Source organism: Pteronotus mesoamericanus, unplaced genomic scaffold, assembly GCF_021234165.1.
Source record: "Pteronotus mesoamericanus isolate MK-2021 breed Mesoamerican mustached bat unplaced genomic scaffold, CSHL_Meso_final scaffold_118, whole genome shotgun sequence".
Lineage (NCBI taxonomy): Eukaryota > Metazoa > Chordata > Mammalia > Chiroptera > Mormoopidae > Pteronotus > Pteronotus mesoamericanus.
This window is the reverse complement of record NW_026555301.1, coordinates 7,627,987-7,648,213: the sequence shown is the minus strand read 5'-3', so window position 1 is coordinate 7,648,213 and position 20,227 is coordinate 7,627,987. Positions and strand designations below refer to the sequence as shown.

The window sequence follows — 20,227 nt, the reverse complement described above, 5'->3', positions numbered from 1 at the left end:
GAGAGTGGGTTAAAATTAGAACATATACATTGACCAGATGGTAGCTGAGAAGATGCCAGATCTCCAATGTCTGTTTCTATTCCTTTTACATTTGTTTACTTAATATTCAGAAAAGCAGGTCCATTGTCCCAAATTCATTTTTTTCCAACCAAGACAGTCACAAACTGCTGAGGTCCAGATGGGCAGACTCCTTTGTCACAGGTAGCCCTACTTTTCTTCAGTGCTTCAAAAATAATTCTCATGATAGTGAAGAAGCACATCTCTAAAGTGATGGGAGGGGTTTTCTTTTCTAACCTCCTGATTTGTCTTAACCAGTGAATTATATGAAATCCTTCTTTTGGTTACCATTAAAATGGAATTTGCTAATAAAATACCCATTGGGGACAATGGTGAAATCACTGGAAGTGTGATCATTTTCTGGTGTATTTTGTGAGTAATAAATTTGGATATTTACTTAAATTTTGCTTTCATAACTTCAAGATTTATGTTTCTTTAGACAAGTGCTTAAAAATGGCTAGAGTGTAACCTGCAACTAGAATGTAGAGTGCAAACTGGGTTTTGGTCACTTGGAACCTTGAATTTATATGACCCAACAATTTGTGTTGAAGGAAACAGGCTTTTATTAATAGGGCTCCAACCTTGGGGTAGCTGAGGGCACTCCTGCTCTGAGCCCTCCTCTCCCATGAGACCCAGAACTTCAACTTGCTCCCCAAAAAGCTACAAGCCAAAGCCATGCCAGAAGTTCCCCATCTCCTTATCTGTTCTTAAGCCAGTCACAAAAACAGATCTCCATCCTCTCCGGCATGCGCACTTGTGGGTTTCAGAGTTGCCTCTTCTCGCAGCAATTCTCTTCTTCAGGATCTGGGCTGTGCTCTCTTCATTCTCCATGTAGTGGTTCAGGAAACCATGTGCCATGTTACCCTGGATCCTAGTCTTTCAGATGTTGGAGCCCATGGAGGCATGTGTCCCTGCATGGGACTCTCCCTGCCTCCAGCAGCAGGCTCCCATCCATGTGGGGCCTAAGCCCCTGCTGAGTTTTGCATCTCTTGGTTCCATTAGTGCTCCCATCTGTGTGGGGAGAAGGGCTAGAGGCCCAGAACATCCAAATGCCAAAAGCCCAGAGAGAGAGCTTGCACTGAGCCCCAAAGTCCCATACCAAGGGTTCCGCCACCCTGTACCAAAAGAGCGACACCCTTCAGAAATGCAGAAGTTTGCAGTGCAGCATTCACCATCACAGTTCAGCTCCAAGCATCTCTCACGAGTCGGAGTGCACAGGCCTGAGTCCTTCCAGCATCAATTTCTCACCTCTGGAACTGTCTTTACGCCAGCCATGTGTGCCTGTGTGCTTGGCCAGGCAGGTCCCTTGCAGCGCTGCCAGCTTTGCTGCTGTCTTCTATAAGCACACTTCCAGGCAGACCTCCTGACCTCATGGCAGACTTCCCCCAAATTTCTCAGCCTGATGCAATTTTAAGTGCTCCACTCAGAGCTGCTGGCATGGCTGAACATCCATCTCTTCCTATGGTGCATTAATGTCTGCCATTTTGTCACCTCCCCAGTGCCTTTGGTCCTCTTTTGACTGCCATCTTTAGTCAGGGCAAGAGTTCCCAGCCATGCGCATCCATCTAGGGTGGGCACTGGCCCCCTCAGCTTACACAGGCACTCTATGATGTATGAGCAACCAACCCAGCCTCCGCCTCCACTATGTCATAAGTTACTTTGCCTGTGCATGGTTTCACAGTCACGCACACAATTTGCAGCTTCCACAGTTCCTCCCTTCAGGAAGGCACAGGCTGTTAATCTGCCTTTGTTATGCAATGTGCCTTAAATACTATACTTTCCACTTTTTGGGCATCCTTTCTCCTATCCACTGTGCTTTTTTGCAGAATTTGGGGGACCCAAATATTATTTTAAGGGGACCCATGCTCTGTACCCTGTTACAAGAGGGAAGTTTAAGGAAGAGAATAACATATCACCTGTGTACTGAAGGTTCACCTCTTTTTCACAATTGCCCTTCCTTTCTTTTAGCATGTCTCTTAAGAGCTTTTATGTTCTGCTTACAGTTTATAGAAATTTGCAATTGATAAATTTATTGTTCATTAATTCAGTCTTTAGGCCAACAGTATTTCTTTCTAGCTTAGTACTAAGGCTATGGTTTGGTCTCTTATGATACAGATTTCTTCTTTCCTTAACTAGATTACTGTTAATGTTCAAATGAGGCAGAGAAAGGATTAGGCCAAAACAACTGAAATTTTACCCTGTATAAAACAAAGTCTTCCCAGAAAATGCTTTCTAAAGGGGACTCATAATTGAAATTCAGAATAGTATTGCTATCGCAGACCAGGGAGTCCCTAGGGCAGGTTACAGTTTATTGTTTTATGCTCAATTCAGAATGACTGCATGTTCCTGAAATGAACTCTCTTTTTGGAGGCTGTTGTCTTCCTCGAGCACTTGTACAACTTCATGCTATCTCCAAAGTGAAGGGCTAATTGCATAGTTTGTGGCTACCTCCTAATTTCTAATTGACTTTTGGATAAGATGAGTTTTAATACTAAAAGATCCCATAGTTGCAGCTCTTAGGGAGGTATTAAGTAAAAGAAACCAGAAGTTTTAGAATGTACAAATATCATACATTCTTATATGGTTTTGATTCATTTCCTTCCAGTGGTTTCTTTAGCCTGTTTTCTGATTCATTCTATCTATCTATCTATCTATCTATCTATCTATCTATCTATCTATCTATATCTATCTAATCTATCATCTATTTAATCTATCATCCATCATCTATCTATGTATCTATCATCTTATTATCTGTATCTATTTCTGTCTGTCCATATTTATCTATTATATCTACCAATCTGTTTGTCTCTTTCAGTATAAATTTCTTTCCATCTCTCTCTCCATGTCTCTCTCTTTCTCTACCTACCTATCTATCCATCTGTCTGTCTACCTACCTGCCTATCATCTATATCTATTTCTACCTATCTATCATCTCTATCAATCATCTTTCTGCCTATGTGTCTATTAGCTATCTATCAATCTATTATCTATCTATCTATCTATCTATCTATCTATCTATCTATCTATCTATCTATCATCTATCTATCTATCTATCTATCTATCTATCTATCTATCTATCTATCTATCTATCATCATCAATCTTCTATCATCTGTGCTATTCACAAAACACAGGGCGCATTCATTCTACTTTACCCTTAAAGAGAAAAGGCTATATAAAAAGAAAAGGGTATAATTTATATTCGAATAATTTCCTAAGAGCACATATTACTTTTTATTGAAGGTCATTGCTATGACCTACTAATTTTTAATGCTAGTTGAGTGGCCTGTGTGCCAGCCCATGTGCCATGACTTTGTAAATGCACTCTTTGCAACTTAAGAGAAAAGATGGTGGCCAAGTAGGTGAAAGCTAAGCCCACTTGTTTGTGCACCTAGCACAGATTTTTTGCTGATCTTCTGACAAGTGACCTGAACAATCAGTGGAATCTCAGTTGATAGGAATTTTGGAGCCAAGGATTATAGAGGATGCTTTGCACCATCTGGTAAGAGATTTTACAAATTGAAGAGGAAATGCCCTTTGCAGGGTGCCTGTGGCAGAGGAGAGATTGGATAGAAAACACAGTTTAGTGGCTCCCTCTCCTCCCAGAGCAGGGCCCCGGTCCCACACATGGAAAATCCTAAACCCTAATTGGGTGAGACTTGGAAGGATATACAAAGTCTCAGAGACTTAGGCTGCACACACACAGCGAACAGCATGTCCATAGCTGCAGCGCCAATTGGGAGAGTTCCAGAGAGAAACTATCTCCTAAAACTGTTGGCGGCACTGGCAGGCTGTGTACAGCCCTGACAGAGGGAGACTGTGCTTTTTGTTAGGGGCGGGGTGGAGTTCATGGAGAGCCGGCCCATTGCTCAGTGCTGCAGTGTGGGTGACATACAGAGACTTTTTGAAAAGGGGAGCTGAAGCTTGTCAGGGCAGGGACCCCATGCTCATGCACACAGTGGCTCTGCCAACAAAGAAACCAGAGGGAAGCACAGTTCATTCCCACTGAGTCCAGCTGCACAGGAAGAACAGAAGGTGGCACATTGAAGGGATTGTGGGACCTGACCCAGTGCGGCTGGTGAGCAGGAGGCTGAGCAGAGTGGAGTTCAGGTCTGAGTCTCCTACAAGAGTGGCAGGCTGCGGACTGGACAGCCAGGAGCTGAATGTCTGAGATTCATTGCAGCCAGGTAGGTTCCCTTATAGACAGGTGTGCCCAACCCCTCACTTGCCTGATTGCAGGCTCTGAAGATCATTGAGACCTGGCTCAGGAGGCTCCTGCTTGGTGCATATATGCAGGGGAAAGAAAGAGAAGCTCTAAGAGGGCCCTTTCCAAAATTCTACCAGACACTATGAGCTGTGCTGTTTCTTTCGGCCCTGATCCACTAAAACCAGCAGAGCAGAGAGATTAGAGACAGGTGTAGCAAGAAGTATTCAGGGCCCTACCCAGCCTCAGCCCTTATACAGAGCTGCCATTGATGCCAAGCAGGAAATATCTGACCCTTTTATGGAAATTGGCCCCCATCACAGGAAATAGACAGCTAATTCATCAGAAACTATACATTATTGAAAAAAAACTGGGACAGACCAAGACATGTGGCGGGAGTGAGGGTTGGGGAAATGCTCCCATCATGTTCTTTGAAGACTGAATAGTGCCTCCTGGGACGAACCAGGGAATCCATCCTCCTGATCTCAACAGAGTTCCCCTCTGGAGGCAGGTGGAGGTGGTACTTAGAGTGCTCTGGAACATTAGATGAACCACTCTTGGGCCTATGCTGATGAAAAACTGGCAGGGCAGAAGAGGGAAGACCAGCCAGGTCTAAAGGAGACAGCCACAGACTGTCTGTGTGGATCACTTGTAGCCTCAAACAGGCTGCCCAGGGCTAGACTGGGACACCACCTGACATTACTATGGTGGATCCAGAAAGGGCAGACAGTGGCAAATACCAGACTCTGCTGAGGCATTTTACACCCTGTTCTTCATTATTTGCATTATTTTTTCTCCAGCTTAGCTTTTTAACATTTTTTTCTTTTTCTTCAAGTTTGTTCCTATTTCACTATTTTGAAAAAATTTTAGGTTTATTTAAAATCTCATATTTTACTCCTTTCTTCTCTTACTCCAATTTGCCTTCTTCCTCCATCCTCTTATTTTTGTTTTAAATTTTATTTTTTCCCTTTCTACACCTTGTTTCTATTCTGCAATATTTCTATTACTATTATTACTATTACTATTCCCTCCAGCTTTTTACAACCACTTTTCTTGCACTAGTCATCTCATACTCTTTTTCCCTTTGTTATAATATCCTTATTCTCTCTCCACCTTTATTGATCTTCACTTGTTTTTTGTTGATATGGTGGTTGTTGTTGCATTTCTTCCATTTGATGCCTAGATGTTCACTATTTTTGTATTTCAAATCTCAAATTTTACTGTTCCCCTCTCCTACTCCATTTTGCCTTCCTCTTGTTCGCTCTTTTTTTTTCATTTTAAATTTTATTTTTTCTCTCTCTTATTTTGGTTTTTATTCCTTACTCTTATTATTTCTTCTCCCTCTGTCCCCTCAAAATCACCTTTCTATCCTTTAGACATCTCATAATCTTTTCTCTTTTTTTCCCTTGTTATTCTCTTTCCACATTTATTAATCTTTGCTCATTTGTCATTGATATTGCAGTGGTGGTTGTTTTTCTTCAATTTTGTTAATCACTTTTATAAATTTTTTAAACCTCATATTATACTCTTCCCTTTTCTTACTCCATTTTTCCTCTTCCCTCTCTTTTTTATTTACATTGTAAGTTTTCTTTCTTTCTTCACCTTGTTTCTATTCCTTACTCTTATTATTTCCTCACTCAACCCTCTCAAAATTTCTTTTCGTTAGTCATCTTACATTCATTTTTCCTTTTTTATAATAGTCTTAGTCTCTTTTCACCTTTATTAATATTTGTTAATTTGCTGTTGATAGTGTGGTCGTGGTTGGGGGGTGTTTTTGTGGGTGTGGGTTTTGTTTCCTGGGTTGTTTTGTTTTGTTCTGGCAGCACCACTACAACAGCATATAAGACGTGTGGGCAGTGTGACTCTAGGTCAGCCAGCTGGAGGGAAGAACCCACCAAGAGCAACCCAACAACAACCAAAACCCAATTTCAAGAAAGCCCACAAAAATGGCATAAAGGGCTTCAAAAGAGCATCCAGCTCAGGAGATCAATGAGACGGCATCACTGAGTTACACAGTTTTCCTACCACATAAAGCCACCCCATGAAGACAAGGAGTCAAAGCAGATCAATCTAATACACAGAAACAAACAAGAAGAGTTACCTAAAATGGGGAGACAAAGAAACAATACCCAAACAAAAGGAAAGGAAAGGAGAAACCCCAGGAAGAGTGCTAAATAACATTGAGGCAAGTTATTCTTGCCTCAGACACAGAATTCAAAGTAATGGTTATAAAGATGCTTAAGGAACTCAATGAGAACTACAAGGAACTCTGTGGGAGCTCCAAGGAATCAGCATGAAAAAGGACATAGAAACTATGAATGCTTAGCTGGCAGGGGAGATACCATGATCACAAAGGTGGTTTTCCCAGGGCAAGGTTTATCCATTGTACTCTGGATGTGCTCACCCCTGCAATTTCTCCAAATGTGGGAAATCCAACTGCACAATTTGTGGTAGTGGGGGACTGTGTTAATGCTCTCCCCTGGCAAAAGAGAGAAAAGAAAGAAACTATGAATAAGAGCCAGGAGGAAATGAAGAATAAATTATCTGAAATGAAGAATACACTAGAAGGAATCGAAACAGGGTAGATGAAACAGAGCATCAAATCAGCGAGCTGAAGACAAGTTAAAAAAAAACCCAGAAACAAACACTCAGTTAGAGCAACACGTTGAAAAAACTCCGAAAGAACAAAGAGTGTTTAAGGGAGTTGCAAGACCACATGAAATGTAATAATATTCACTTCATAGGGTTACCAGAAGGAGCAGAAAAGGAGCAAGGCTAGAAAACCTGTTTGAAAAACTCATGACAGAAAACTTCCCAAACTTGGTGAGGGGAAAAGTCATCCAAGTCCAGAAAGCCCAAAGGGTCCCAATCAAAATGATCCAAAGAGAACAACCCCAAGACACATCATAATTGAAATGGCAAAATTTAAAGACAAAGCGAGAATCTTAAAGGGAGCAAGGGAGAAACGGCTAGTCACATACAAGAGAGCTCCTATAGGGCTGTCAGCTGATTTCTCAACAGAAACACTACAAGCCAGAAGGGAATGGCATGAAATATTCCAAGTAATGAAAAGAAAAGGCTTGCAACCAAGACTACTCTACTCAGCAAGGCTCTCATTTAAAATGGAAGATCAAATAAGGAGCTTCCCAGACCAAAAGAAAAAAAAAGAAAAAAAAAAAGGAGAAATAAAAGCTAAAAGAGTATATCTCCATCAAACCAGCATTGTTAGAATATGTTAAAGGGACTGCTTTAAGAAGATGAAGAAACAAAGGGGGAGAAAGGAAATAGGTTCAAAGGGAAAAAATGGCAATGAAAGAATTCCTATCAGTAATAACCTAAATGTAAATAGATTATATGTTTCAATCAAAAGAGATAGGGTAGCTAATGGCTAAGAAAACATGACCTGCATAAATGTTGTCTACAAGAGACCCACCTCAGAAAAAAAGATCCACATAGGCTAAAAGTGAAGGGACAGAAAAAAATATTCCACAAAATGGACATGAAAATAAAAGCTTGGTAGCAATACTTCTATCAGTCAAAATAGACATCAAATCAAAGACCATAACAAGAGACAAAGAAGGTTACTAAAAAATATTTAAGGGAGTAGTCCAACAGGGGATATAACCATTGTAAATTTATATGCACACAACATAGAAGAACCTAAATATATAAGGAATATCTCAGAGGACTTCAAGAAAGAGATGAGTAGCAATACAGTCGTCGTAGGCTATTTTAAGATCCCATGATCAACAATGGATAGGTCTTCCAAACGAAGAACCAACAAGGATATTGAACAACACAATAGATCTAATAGACTTGGCATTTACAGAACATTTCACCCAAAGAAGCAAAATATACATTCTTTCCAAATGTAGTCTATCATTTTCAATCATAAACTACATAGTAGGACACAAAACAAGACTCAACAAATTCAAGAATATCAAAATCATAACAAGCATCTTCTCAGATCACAGTAGCTTGAAACTGGAAACCAATGTCAAGGAAAAAACTCAAAAACTTTCCAATACATGGAGACTGAATAACATGTTATTAAATAATGCATGGGTTAACAATGAGATCAAGGAAGAAATAAAAAATATGTGGAGGCTAATAAAAAATGAAAACACAAAAACTCAAAACCAATGGGACACAGTGAAGGTAGTTTAGAGAGGGAAGTTTATAGCAATAGAGGCCTGCCTAAACAAGATATAAAAATCTCAAATAACAACCTAACCCTACATCCACAAGAACTCCAGGAACAACAAAGCCCAGAGCTAGTAGAAGGAAGGAAATAATCAAGATCAGAGCAGAATTAAATTACATAGATTAAAAAAAAATCAAAGGGTCAATGAATCCAGGAGCTAGTTTTTTGAAAAGATAAACAAAATTGACAAACCTTTAACCAGACTCATGAAGAAAAGAAGAGATAGTACCCATACAAATAAATTCAGAAACGAAAGAGGAGAAATTACAACTGATACCACAGAAATAAAAAGGATTGTCAGAAATTACTATGAACAACTGTATGTTTGCTAAGAAATTGGACATCCTGGAAAAAAAATCAATATTTCAAGAAACATACAATCTTGCAAAACTGAATCACATAGAAGCAGAAAACCTGAGAGTAAAGATAACAACTAGGGAAACTGAAGCAGTAATCAAAAATCTACAAGCACAGGAAAGCCCTAGACTGGTAACTTTGTGGGCAAATTTTACCAAAACATTCAAAGAAGAACTAACTCCTGTCCTTCTCAAACTATTCGAAAAAATTCAAGAAAAGGAAAGACTCCCAAACTGTTTTATGAGGCCAGTAGTACCCTAATTCCAAAACCAGATAAAGACACAACAAGGAAAGAAAACTATAGGCCACTATCTCTGATGAAAACAGATGTTAAAATCCTCAACAAAATATTGGCAATCCAGATCCAGCAATACATTAAAAAGACCATATACTTTGATCAAGTGGGACTCATCCCAGGGATGCAAGGATGGTACAATAGTTGCAAAATAATAAACATAATGTGCCACATAAACAAAATGAAGGACAGTGATCACATGATTATACCAATAGATGCTGAAAAAGCATTTGATAAAATCCATAACCCATTTATGATAAAAAACAGCAAAATGGGAATAGAGGGAGCATATCTCAACATAATAAAGGCCACACATGAGAGACCTACAGCCAACATCATATTCAACAGGCAAAAACTCAAAGCTTTCCCCTTAAGATCAGGAACAAGACCAGGGTGTCTACTTTCACCACTCTTTTTCACCATAGACCTGGAAACTCAAGCCACAGTGATCAGACAAGAAAGAGAAATAAAGGTCATCCAAATTGGAAAGGAGGAAGTAAAACTGTCATTATTCTCAACGTCATGATAGTGTACGTAGAAAATGTATAGGCTCCACCAAAAAAATCTTGACCTAAAAAGTGAATTTGACAAAGCAGTAGGATACAAAGCCAATATTCAGGAATTGATTGCAGTTTTGTAAACCTATAATGAAATTTTAGAAAAGACACTAGGAAAAAACATCCCATTTACTATAGCAACGAGAAAAAGAAAGTACCTAGGAATAAATTTAACCAAGTATGTAAAATATATGTACTTGGAAAAACTATAGAACACTATATAAATTGAAGAAGATATGAATAAAGAGAAGCATATACCATGTTCATGGATTGGAAGAATTAATATCATTAAAATGTCTATACTACCCAAAGTAGTCTATGGATTCAATGCAATTCCTTTTAAAAAACCAATGGAATATTTCATAGATGTAGAACAAATATTTCAAAAATTTATATGGAACCACAAAAGACCCCAAATAGACTAATCAGTATTGAGAAAGAAGAATAAAATTGGAGGTATCACAATATCTGATATCAAACTATAAGACCACTGTAATTAAAACAGTCTGGCATAAGATCAGACACATAGATTGATGGAACAGAACAGAAAGGCCAGAAATAAACCCATGTCTCTATGGTCAATTAATATTTAATAAAGGGGAGAGTTTCAAGATGGCGGAGAAATGAATGGAAGTCACACTGACCCCTTCAGAGGCCAATAGAGAATTACAACTAAATTGTGTAGAAATTTCTCCGCCTAGAACACACAACTGAACAATAGCAAGAGACAAGCCTAATAACCTCAGACAAACAAAAGAATCAGCTTTAGCAGAACCTGACTGGTATGGTGTGCGGTGGAGACTTGAGACGACTGACTATGTGCTCATGGAGGGCAGCTCCAGAGGGATATTTAAACAGCCAGCTGGATCCCCATGAAAAGAGTGGGGTCTAAAACATAAGCAGGGACCCACAACCTACAGAACCAGAGCCCAAAAAGTACATAGATAACAGCCATCTATGAAAAGTGGCAGGGTTGCTCTCTGCCAGAGACAGGCAGCTGGAGATGCAAAGAGCCATTTAAAGGGCCAACGCATAGATGTTTGTTTGTAGCCACTTACCCTGGTCTATGGAAAAGGCCGGGGCAGAGTGGGCTAGAGATGCCTGAGGAGAGACTGGGGAAGGAGGCTTTGGGGAGAGAACTGAGAAAGTAGACAGCGGGATTCCAGTGCTGACTCATCTCCCATATGGCAGCAGCCATCTTGCTCAGACAGACCACTCCCCTGAGCAGCAGCAGCGTGAGAGGAAACAATAGTCCTGCCCACAGGAGGGAAACTGCCCTAGCCCAGTGGTGCTTAAGCCGGACTGTTGAGTACAGAGTGGCAGCCACAGATACTAGACCCCTGGCTAAAGGGTGTGCAGAGTGGACTAGAGACACTTGAGGAGAGAATGGAGACGGAGGCATAAGGGAGAGAACTGAGAGAGTAGCCAGTGGGGTCCTGGTGCTAAGTCATTCCCCATATGGCAGCAGCCATCTTGCTTAGGCCGACCACTTCCCTAAGTGGCGGCAGCCTGAGAGGAAACAATAGCCCCACACCCAGGAGGGACTCCCCTGGCCCTGAGGTGTCTAAGCCTGACTGCTGAGTGCAGAGTGTCTAGATTAACAACTGATGGAGACAGCCACAGGCAGTAGATTCCTGGAAGTCTCGAACAGACTGCTTAAGGTCAGATGGGATCAACATCTGATATCAGAGGCAATCCAGAAAGAATAAAAAGCGCTAAATATTGGAGGCTACTGAGACAAAATACACTGTGGTCTTCTCCATGATTTGCGATATTTTCTTTGCTACATAAGTTTTTAACATCCATTTTGGGTCCATCAAGTTTGTGCGTATTAAGTAATTATACTTTATACTAATAGTTTATTCCTCTCCTTTCATATTATCATTTTAATTTCTTTACAGCTTTATTAATACTGGTTCATTTGTAGCTGATAGTGGGATTGCAGGGGAGTTATTTTTGCAGTTGTGGATTCGTTTCCTGGGCTTCGTGGATTTCTTCTGGCAGCAGCAGCACCAAAACCCACAAGATGTGGTGGGTGGAGTGGCCCTCAGTTAATCAGCTGGGGGGTAGGACCCACCAAAGAATGACCAAACAACAATCAAAAACCAATTACTTCCAGAGAGTAAAAGGCATCTAAAGATCAGCAAGTTCAGGAGATCAAGGAGACTGCACCACTGAATCTCATAGGTCTTTTACCATAGAGATTTATACCACAAAGTCAGGAAATCAAGACAGATCAATTTAAGAAGCAGAAGCAAAAAAGAAGAGTCTCACAAATAATAGGAAGACAAAGAAACACCCCCCAGTTGAAGGGAAAGGAGGAATCCCCAGAAAGAGAACTAAATGAATTAGAGGCAAGAAAACTATCAGATAGTGAGTTCAGAACAATGCTTCCAAGGAAGATCAATGAGCTCAGTGAGCTAAGAGAGAATTCCAAAAACTACAGGAAAACTACAAGGAACTTACTGCAAACTATATCAGCATGAAAAGAGACATAGAGACTATTAAAGGCAAGAGGAAATGAAGAATACAATTTCTGAATTGAAGAACACGGTAGAAGGAATCAAAAGAAGCCTATATGAAGCAGAGGATTGAATCAGCGAGCTGGAGGGCAAGGTAGGGAAAGCTCACAGAAAAAGCAGGAAAATGAAAAAATTCTCAAAAAGAAAAAAGAGGGGTTTATGGAAATGCAGGACAACCTGAAATGTAAAAATATCCATATAATTCAGATACCAGAAGGAGAAGAAGAGGAGGAAGGGATAGAGAACCTGTTTGAAAAAGTAATGATGGAAAACTTCCCTAGTTTGAGTAGAGAAAAAGTTACACAAGCCCAGGAAGCACAGAGGGTCCCCTTCAAGGGGAACCCAATGAGACCCACTCCAGGACGCATCATAATTAAAATGGCAAATAGAAAGTACAAAGAGAGTATCTTAAAGTCAGCAAGGGAGAACAGGTAGTTACGTGCAAGGGAGTCCTGATACAGCTAGCAGCTGACTTCTCAACAGAAACACTACAAGCCAGAAGAGAAATGGCAATAAATATTACAAGTAATGAAAAGTAAAGTTTTACAACTAAGACTGCTCTACCCAGCAAGGCTCTCAATTACAATGGAAGGCAAAATAAGGAGTTTCCCAGCCAAAAGAACGCTAAAAGTATATACATGCACCAAATCAGAATTACAAGATATGCTAAAGGGACTGATTTAAGAAGATGAAGAAGAAGAGTGAAAAAGAGAGGAAGATAGGTACAAAGGGTAAAAATGAATAAGTACCTATTAATAATAACTTTAAATGTAAATGGATTAAATGCTGCAATCAAAAGACATAGGGTAGCTGAATGGATTAGAAAATATGACCTGTACATATGCTGCCGACAAGGGACCCACCACAGAACAAAGGACCAACACAGACTGAAAGTAAAGGGATGGAAAAAAAAATATTCCAGGCAAATGGGCAAGAGAAAAAAACAGGGGTAGCAATACTTATATTAGACAAAATGGATTTCAAAACAAAGGCCATTAAAAGAGACCCAAAAGGACACTTCATAATACTCAAAGGAAGAAGCCATCAAGAAGACATAAACATTGCAAACCTATATGCAAGGAACATAGGAGCACCCAAATATATAAGGAAAATTTTGGAGGACTTCAAGAAAGATATAGACAGTAACACACTGACAGTAGGGGATTTTAATACCCCGCAGTCAACAATGGATAGATCTTAAAATAAATTGTCACAAGGATATTGTGGAACTGAACCACACATTAGATCAAATGGATTTAAACTGATATATATAGACCTTTTATCCCAAAGAAGCAAAATACACATTCTTTAAAAATGTAATGGAATATTTTGAAACATATACAACATGATAGGACACAAAACAAGCCTCAGAAAGTTTAAGAACATTGAAATCATAACAAGCATTTTCTTGGACCACAAGGCCTTGAAACTAGAAACCAACCTCAAGGGAAAACCTCAAAAACATTCAAACTCATGGAGGCTATTAAACAGTGAATGGGTCAATAATGAGATTAAAGAAGAAATCATAAAGTTTCTGGAAACAAATGAAAATGAACACACAACAGTCTGAAACCTATGGGACACAGCAAAGGCAGTCCTGAGAAGGAAGTTCATGGCAATACAGGCCTACTTAGAAAAGATAGAAACATTTCAAATAAGCAATCTAATCCTCCAGCTTCAACAACTGGAGAAACAACAATAAACAAAGCCCAGAGTGAGTAGAAGGAAGGAAATCAAGATTAGAGCAGAACTGAATGACATAGAGTCTAAAAGAAAAATTCAAAGGATCAATAAATTCAGGAGCTGGTTCTTTGAAAAGATAAACAAAATTGACAAGCTGTTAGGCAGACTTTTTTAGAAAAAAAGGGAGAGGACCCATATAAATAACATCAGAAATGAAAGAGGAGAAATTACAGCTGATACCACAGAAATGCAAAGGATTGTAAGAAATTACTAGGAGCAATTATAAGCCAAGAAATTTGAAAACCTGAGCGAAATGGACAAATTTCTAGAAAAATATAACTTTCCTACACTGAATGAAGAAGCAGCAGAAATCCTGAACAGACTGAATACAGCTGGTGAAATGGAAGCAGCAATCATAAAACCCCCCAGCTCACAAAAGTCCTGGACTGGATGGTTTCACAGGGGAATTTTACACATCACTCAAGGAAGCGCTAACCCCTGTCCCCCTCACACTATTTCAAAATATCCAAGAAGAGGGAAGACTCCCAAACTCTTTTTATGAGGCCAGAATCATCCTAATCCCAAAAACAGATAAAGACACAACCGGAAGGAGTACTAGAGGACAATATTACTGATGAACATAGACACCAAAATCCTTAACAAAATATTGGCAAACCACATCCAACAATACATTAAAAAGATCATTACTATGATAATTGGGATTCATCCTAGGGACGCAAGAATGGTTCAATATTTGCAAATCAATAAACGTAATATATAAACACAAGGGAAGACAAAAATCACATGATCATATAAATAGATGTGGAAAAAGCATTTGATAAGGTCCAGCACCCATTTATAATAAAAAACATTCAGCAAAATGGGAATAAAGGGGCCATACCTTAGCATAATAAAGGCCACATATGAAAAACCTGCAGTGAACATCATACTGAATGGGCAAAAACTAAAAGCTTTCCCAAGTGAGATCAGGAAGAAGACAAGGATGTCTACTTTCACCACTTCTATTCAACATAGTATTTTAAGTCTTAGCCACAGCAATCAGACAAGAAAAAGAAATAAAAGTCATCCAAATTGGAAAGGAGGAAGTAAAACTGTCATTGTTTGCAGATGACATGATTGTATAGATAGAAAGCCCTATAGATTCCAGCAAAAACTAACTGACCTCTAATAAGTGAACTTGGCAAAACAGTGGTATACAAAATCAGTATTGAGAAATTGAGGGCATTTTTGTGCACCAACAGTGAAATATCAGAAGCAGAAATCAGGAAAAAAAATCCCATTTTCTATAACAACAAGAAAAGTAAAGTATCTAGGAATAAACTTAACCAAGGAGGTAAAAGACCCATACTCAGAAAAGTACAGAAAATTGATGAAAGAAATTAAGGAAGACCCAAATAAATTGAAGAATATACCGTGTTCATGGATTGGAATAATTAATATCATCTAATGTCCATAATACCCAAAGCAATTTATAGATTCAATGCAATATCTATTAAATAGCAATGACGTGTTTCACAGATATGGAACAAACATTTCAAAACTTTATCTGGAAGCATAAATAGCTCTGAATAGCTGTAGCAATTTTGAGAAGGAAGAACAAAGTAGGAGGGCTCACAGTACATGACATCAAAATATATTACAAGGCCACTGTAATCAAAAGAGTCTGGTACTAGCATAAGAACAGACACATAGATCAATGGAACAGAATAGTCCAGAAATAAACCCATGTCTCTATGGTCAATTAATATTCAACAAAGGGGGAAGAAGCATAAAATGGAGCAATAACAGCCTCTTCAACAAATGGTGTTAGAAGCTCTGGACAGCTATATGCAAAAATTGATATTTGACCCCAACTTACACCATTCACAAGAATTAACTCCAGATGGATAAAAGACTTAAATATAAGTCACGACACCATAAAAGGCCTAGAGGAGAACATAGGTAGGAGACTCTCAGATATCCCATGCAGCAATATTTTCACCCATATGTCCCCTAGAGCACAGGACATAAAGGAAAGAATAAACAAATGGGGCTTCATCAAAATAAGAAGGCTTTGTATGGCTAAGGAAAATATCAGCAAAATGAAAAGGTAACCAACCATACTGGAAAATTTATTTGCGAATGAGACTTTGTACAAGGATTTGATCTCCAAAATATATAAAGAACTCACATGGCTCCACTCCAGGGAAATAAACCATCCAATTAAAAAATAGGCAAAGTACATAAACAGACACTTCTCCAAGGAGGACATACACAGGGTCCACGGACATATGAAAGGATGCTGATCATCACAAGCCATCAGAGAAGTGCAAATTAAAACCACAAAGGGATACCACTTCACACCAGTCAGAATGGCCATCATAAACAAATCAACAAAGAGCAAATGCTGGTGAGGTTGTGGAGAAAAGGGAACCCTAGTACACTGTTGGTAGGGATACAGACTGGTGCTGCCACTGTGGAAAACAATTAGGAATTTCCTCTACAATCTAAAAATGGAACCACCTTTTGACCCTGCAATTCTGCTGGCATTGTACCCTGTGAATCCCCAAACACGAATTCAAAAGAACCTATGCATCCCAATGTCCATAGCAGCACAATTTACAGTAGCCAAGTGCTGGAAGCAACCTAAGTGTCCATCTTTAAATGGGTGGCTCAAAAAGTATGGTACATTTACACAATGGACTACTATGCAGTTGAAAGAAAGAAAGAGCTACTACCCTTCACAACAACCTGGATAGAACTGGAGAGCACTATGCTAAGTGAAATAAGCCAGGGGGTGAAGGACAAATACCATATGATCTTACATATAAGTACAACCCAATCAAGTCAACAAAGAATCAAGGAAAATTTAAGCAGTACCATTGAAAGAAAAAAGAATCTGACAACATGAGAGGGAAGGAGGGAGGAGAGCAATGGGAAAAAGAAGGGGAAGGATCAAATCAAGGAACATGTATAAAGTACCCATGGACAATGGTAAAGTCAGGAAGGGTTGAGGTTGGGAGGTGGGGATGGGAAGGGCACAGGAAAGTGGTGGTGAGAAAATGGAGAATAATGTATTTGAAAAATAAAAAAATCAAAATAAATAAAATAATGATAATGTAGCCCTATCAAGTAAAGAAATAAAAGTACTGCGAAATTTTAAGAAATATTTGACAAAGGGGACATGATCATACACATTGGAGTAAAAATAGCCTCTTCAGTAAATGGTGTTGTAGAACTCGACTGGTATGTGCAAAAAAATGAAGGTACACCACCATCTGACACCATGCATCAGATCAAACTAGAAATGAATAAAAGATTTAAATATAAATTGTGATAACATAAAAGTCTTAGAGGAAAACACAGGCAGTTAAATTTCAGATATCCCATGTAGCAATATTTTTGCTGATATATCTCACAGGGCAAGGGAAAGAAAAGAAAAAATAAAACAAATGGGACTATATCAATTAAAAAGCTTCTGTATGGCTAAAGAAACCACCATCAAAATGAAATGGGAACTGATCATATGGGAGAACTATTTACCATTGATACCTCAGAATACGTTTTAATTTCCAACATATATAAAGAATTCATAGGACTTAACACCAGGAAGACAAACAATCCAATTAAAAAAATGGGCAAAGGGCCTAAATGGGCACTTCTCCATGGAGGATATACAGATGACCCACAGACATATGATAAGAATATCAACATCACTAGCCATCAGAAAGATGCAAATTAAAACCACAATAAGATACCATTTCACACCTGTCAGAATGGCCATCATTAATAAATCAACAAACAATAAGTGCTGGTGAAGATGTGGAGAAAAGGAAACTAGTACACCGTTGGTGGGAATGCAGACTGGTGCAGACACTGTGGATACAGTATGGAATTTCCTCAAGCAATTGAAAACGGGACTGCTTTTTGACCCAGTGATTCCACTGTTGGGAATATACCCTAAGAATGCAGAAACACCAATTCAAAAGTATATATGCACCCCTATGTTCATAGCAGCTCTGTTTACAATTGTCAAGTACTGGAAACAGCCTAGGTGCTCATCAATAGATTGTTGGATCAAAAAACATGGTACACTTAGACAATGGAATACTACACAGCAAAAAGAAGGAAAGAACACCTACCTTTTGCAACAGCATGGAGGGAAGTGGAGACTATCATGCTAAGTGAAATAAGTCAGCTGATAAAAGACAAATACCATATGATCTCACTTATGAGAGGAATTTAGCGAACAAAATAAACTAATGTGCAAAATGGAAACAGAGGCATAGAAACATGAAGAGACTGACAGCAGCCAGAGGGATGAAGGGAAAGAGATAATGGTGGAAAAAAGGGGAAGAGGCTAGTCAAAGAACATGTACGTATGACCCATGGACATGGATAACAGTGTGGGGATTGACTGTGGGAGCGGGGTGTGGGCTGAGTGGAGGAGGGCAAAGGGGGGAAAAAGGGTACAACTGTAGTAGAATAACAATTAAAAAAATAAAAAACAGTGAAATGCACTGTTTACTGACTTGAGCTTCCTTCTGATCACTGCACCAAACATGTTCTCTCTTAGCTGATTGCTCTCTTGATTTCTGTGAACACAGTGTCTTCTCTAGTTTTTCAGCCACCCTGTTGAGATCTCTGAAGCCTTTCTATGCCTTAGGAAATTGCTTGGATAAAGTGTTTTTTGTACTGTTATAACCAATTTAAGTATATTAAAGAGCTTTGCAAATCTTGGTCTAATCTGTTTTTGATAGAAAGCTCAGTAGTATTGGTTTTACAATACTACTTAGCCAAAATGATCATGTTTGGGGTAATTGTGTGCATATGACAATTACTGGGAAATGTTGAGATTTTAAAATATATCATTTATGTGACTCAGCCAGTTATTTCCTTCTCCATATTGTGCTATTTGTTGCTATTCTTTCTCTGTTTCCTTCCCTCCTTGTAGATAGCTCTCTTGAACCTGTCTTTTTTTATTTTAATTTTTAAATTTTTTATTTAAATTTTATATTTTATTTTATTTTATTTTTTTAAATATATTTTTCAAATACATTTGTCTCTGCCTACCCCCCACCACTTTCCCTTGCCCCCTCCCTCCTTCCATCCCTCAGCTCTTCCCCTTTGGTTTTGTCCATAAATCCTTGCTATATGTTCCTTGACTTTCCCCTTCCCTTCCTTTTCCCTGCACCCCTTCCCTCTTGTCTCTATTGGTTTCTTTTCCTTTCAGTGTTGCTGGTCTTATTTTACTTGCATCTATGTATTGTTGGTTAGGTTCCACTTATAGGTGAGATCATATGGTATTTGTCTTTTGCCCCCTGGATTATTTCGCTTAGCATAATTCTCTCCAGTTCCATCCATGCTGTTGTGAAGTTTAGTAGTTTTTTTCTTTCTGCTGCATAGTATTCCATTGTGTATATGTACCATAATTTTTTGATCCAGTCATCTCCTGATGGGCATTTAGGTTGCTTCCAACACTTGGCTATTGTAAATTGTGCTGTTATGAACATTGGGGTGCATAGGTTCTTTTGTATTGGCATTTTGGTATTCTTAGGGTATAGTCCCAGCAGGGGAATCACTGGATCAAAAGGCAGTTCCATTTTCAGCTTTTTGAGGAAATTCCACACTGCTTTCCATAGTGGCTGCACCAGTCTGCATTCCCACGAGCAGTGTACTAGCGTTCCCTTTTCTCCACAGCCTCGCCAGCACCTGTTGTTTGTTGATCTGTTTCTGATGGCCATTCTGACTGGTGTGAGGTGGTACCTCATGGTGGTTTTGATCTGCATTTCTCTGATGGCTAGTGATGCTGAGCATCCTTTCAAATGCCTCTGGGCCCTCTGTATCTCCTCCTTGGAAAAGCGTCTGCCCAGGTCCTTTGCCCATTTTTTGATTGGATTGTTTGTCTTCTTGGAGTGGAGTCGAGTGAGTTCTTTATATATCTTGGAGATCAAACCTCTATCTGATGTATCATTAGCGAATATATTTTCCCATATTGTTGGCACACTTTTCATTTTGTTGATGTTTTCTTTAGCTGTGCAGAAGCTTCTTATTTTGATGAGGTCCCACTTGTTTCTTCTTTCCTTTATGTCCCTTGCTTTAGGAGACATATCAGTGAAAAAATTGCTGCATGGGATATCTGAGAGTTTCCTGCCAATGTTCTCCTCTAGGACTTTTATGGTGCTGCACCTTTTAAGTCTTTTATCCATCTTGAGTTTATTTTTGGGTATGGTATCAGCTGATGATCCAATTTCAATTTTTTGCATGTAGCCGTTTAGCTCTCCCAACTCCATTTGTTGAAGAGGCTATTATTGCTCCATTTTATGCTTCTGCCCCCTGTGTCAAATATT

At 39.1% G+C, this 20,227-nt stretch overlaps 1 protein-coding gene and 1 non-coding gene across 3 annotated transcripts in view; both read left to right on the top strand.

Annotated features, from left to right (window-relative positions):
* LDLRAD4 (low density lipoprotein receptor class A domain containing 4) overlaps nt 1-20,227 on the top strand; it is a 658,664-nt gene that overhangs the window by 33,181 nt on the left and 605,256 nt on the right. The window lies entirely within an intron of this gene.
* On the top strand, nt 6,578-6,741 carry LOC129081830 (U1 spliceosomal RNA). The gene has a single exon (XR_008530347.1). It is a non-coding gene; the product is annotated as a U1 spliceosomal RNA (small nuclear RNA).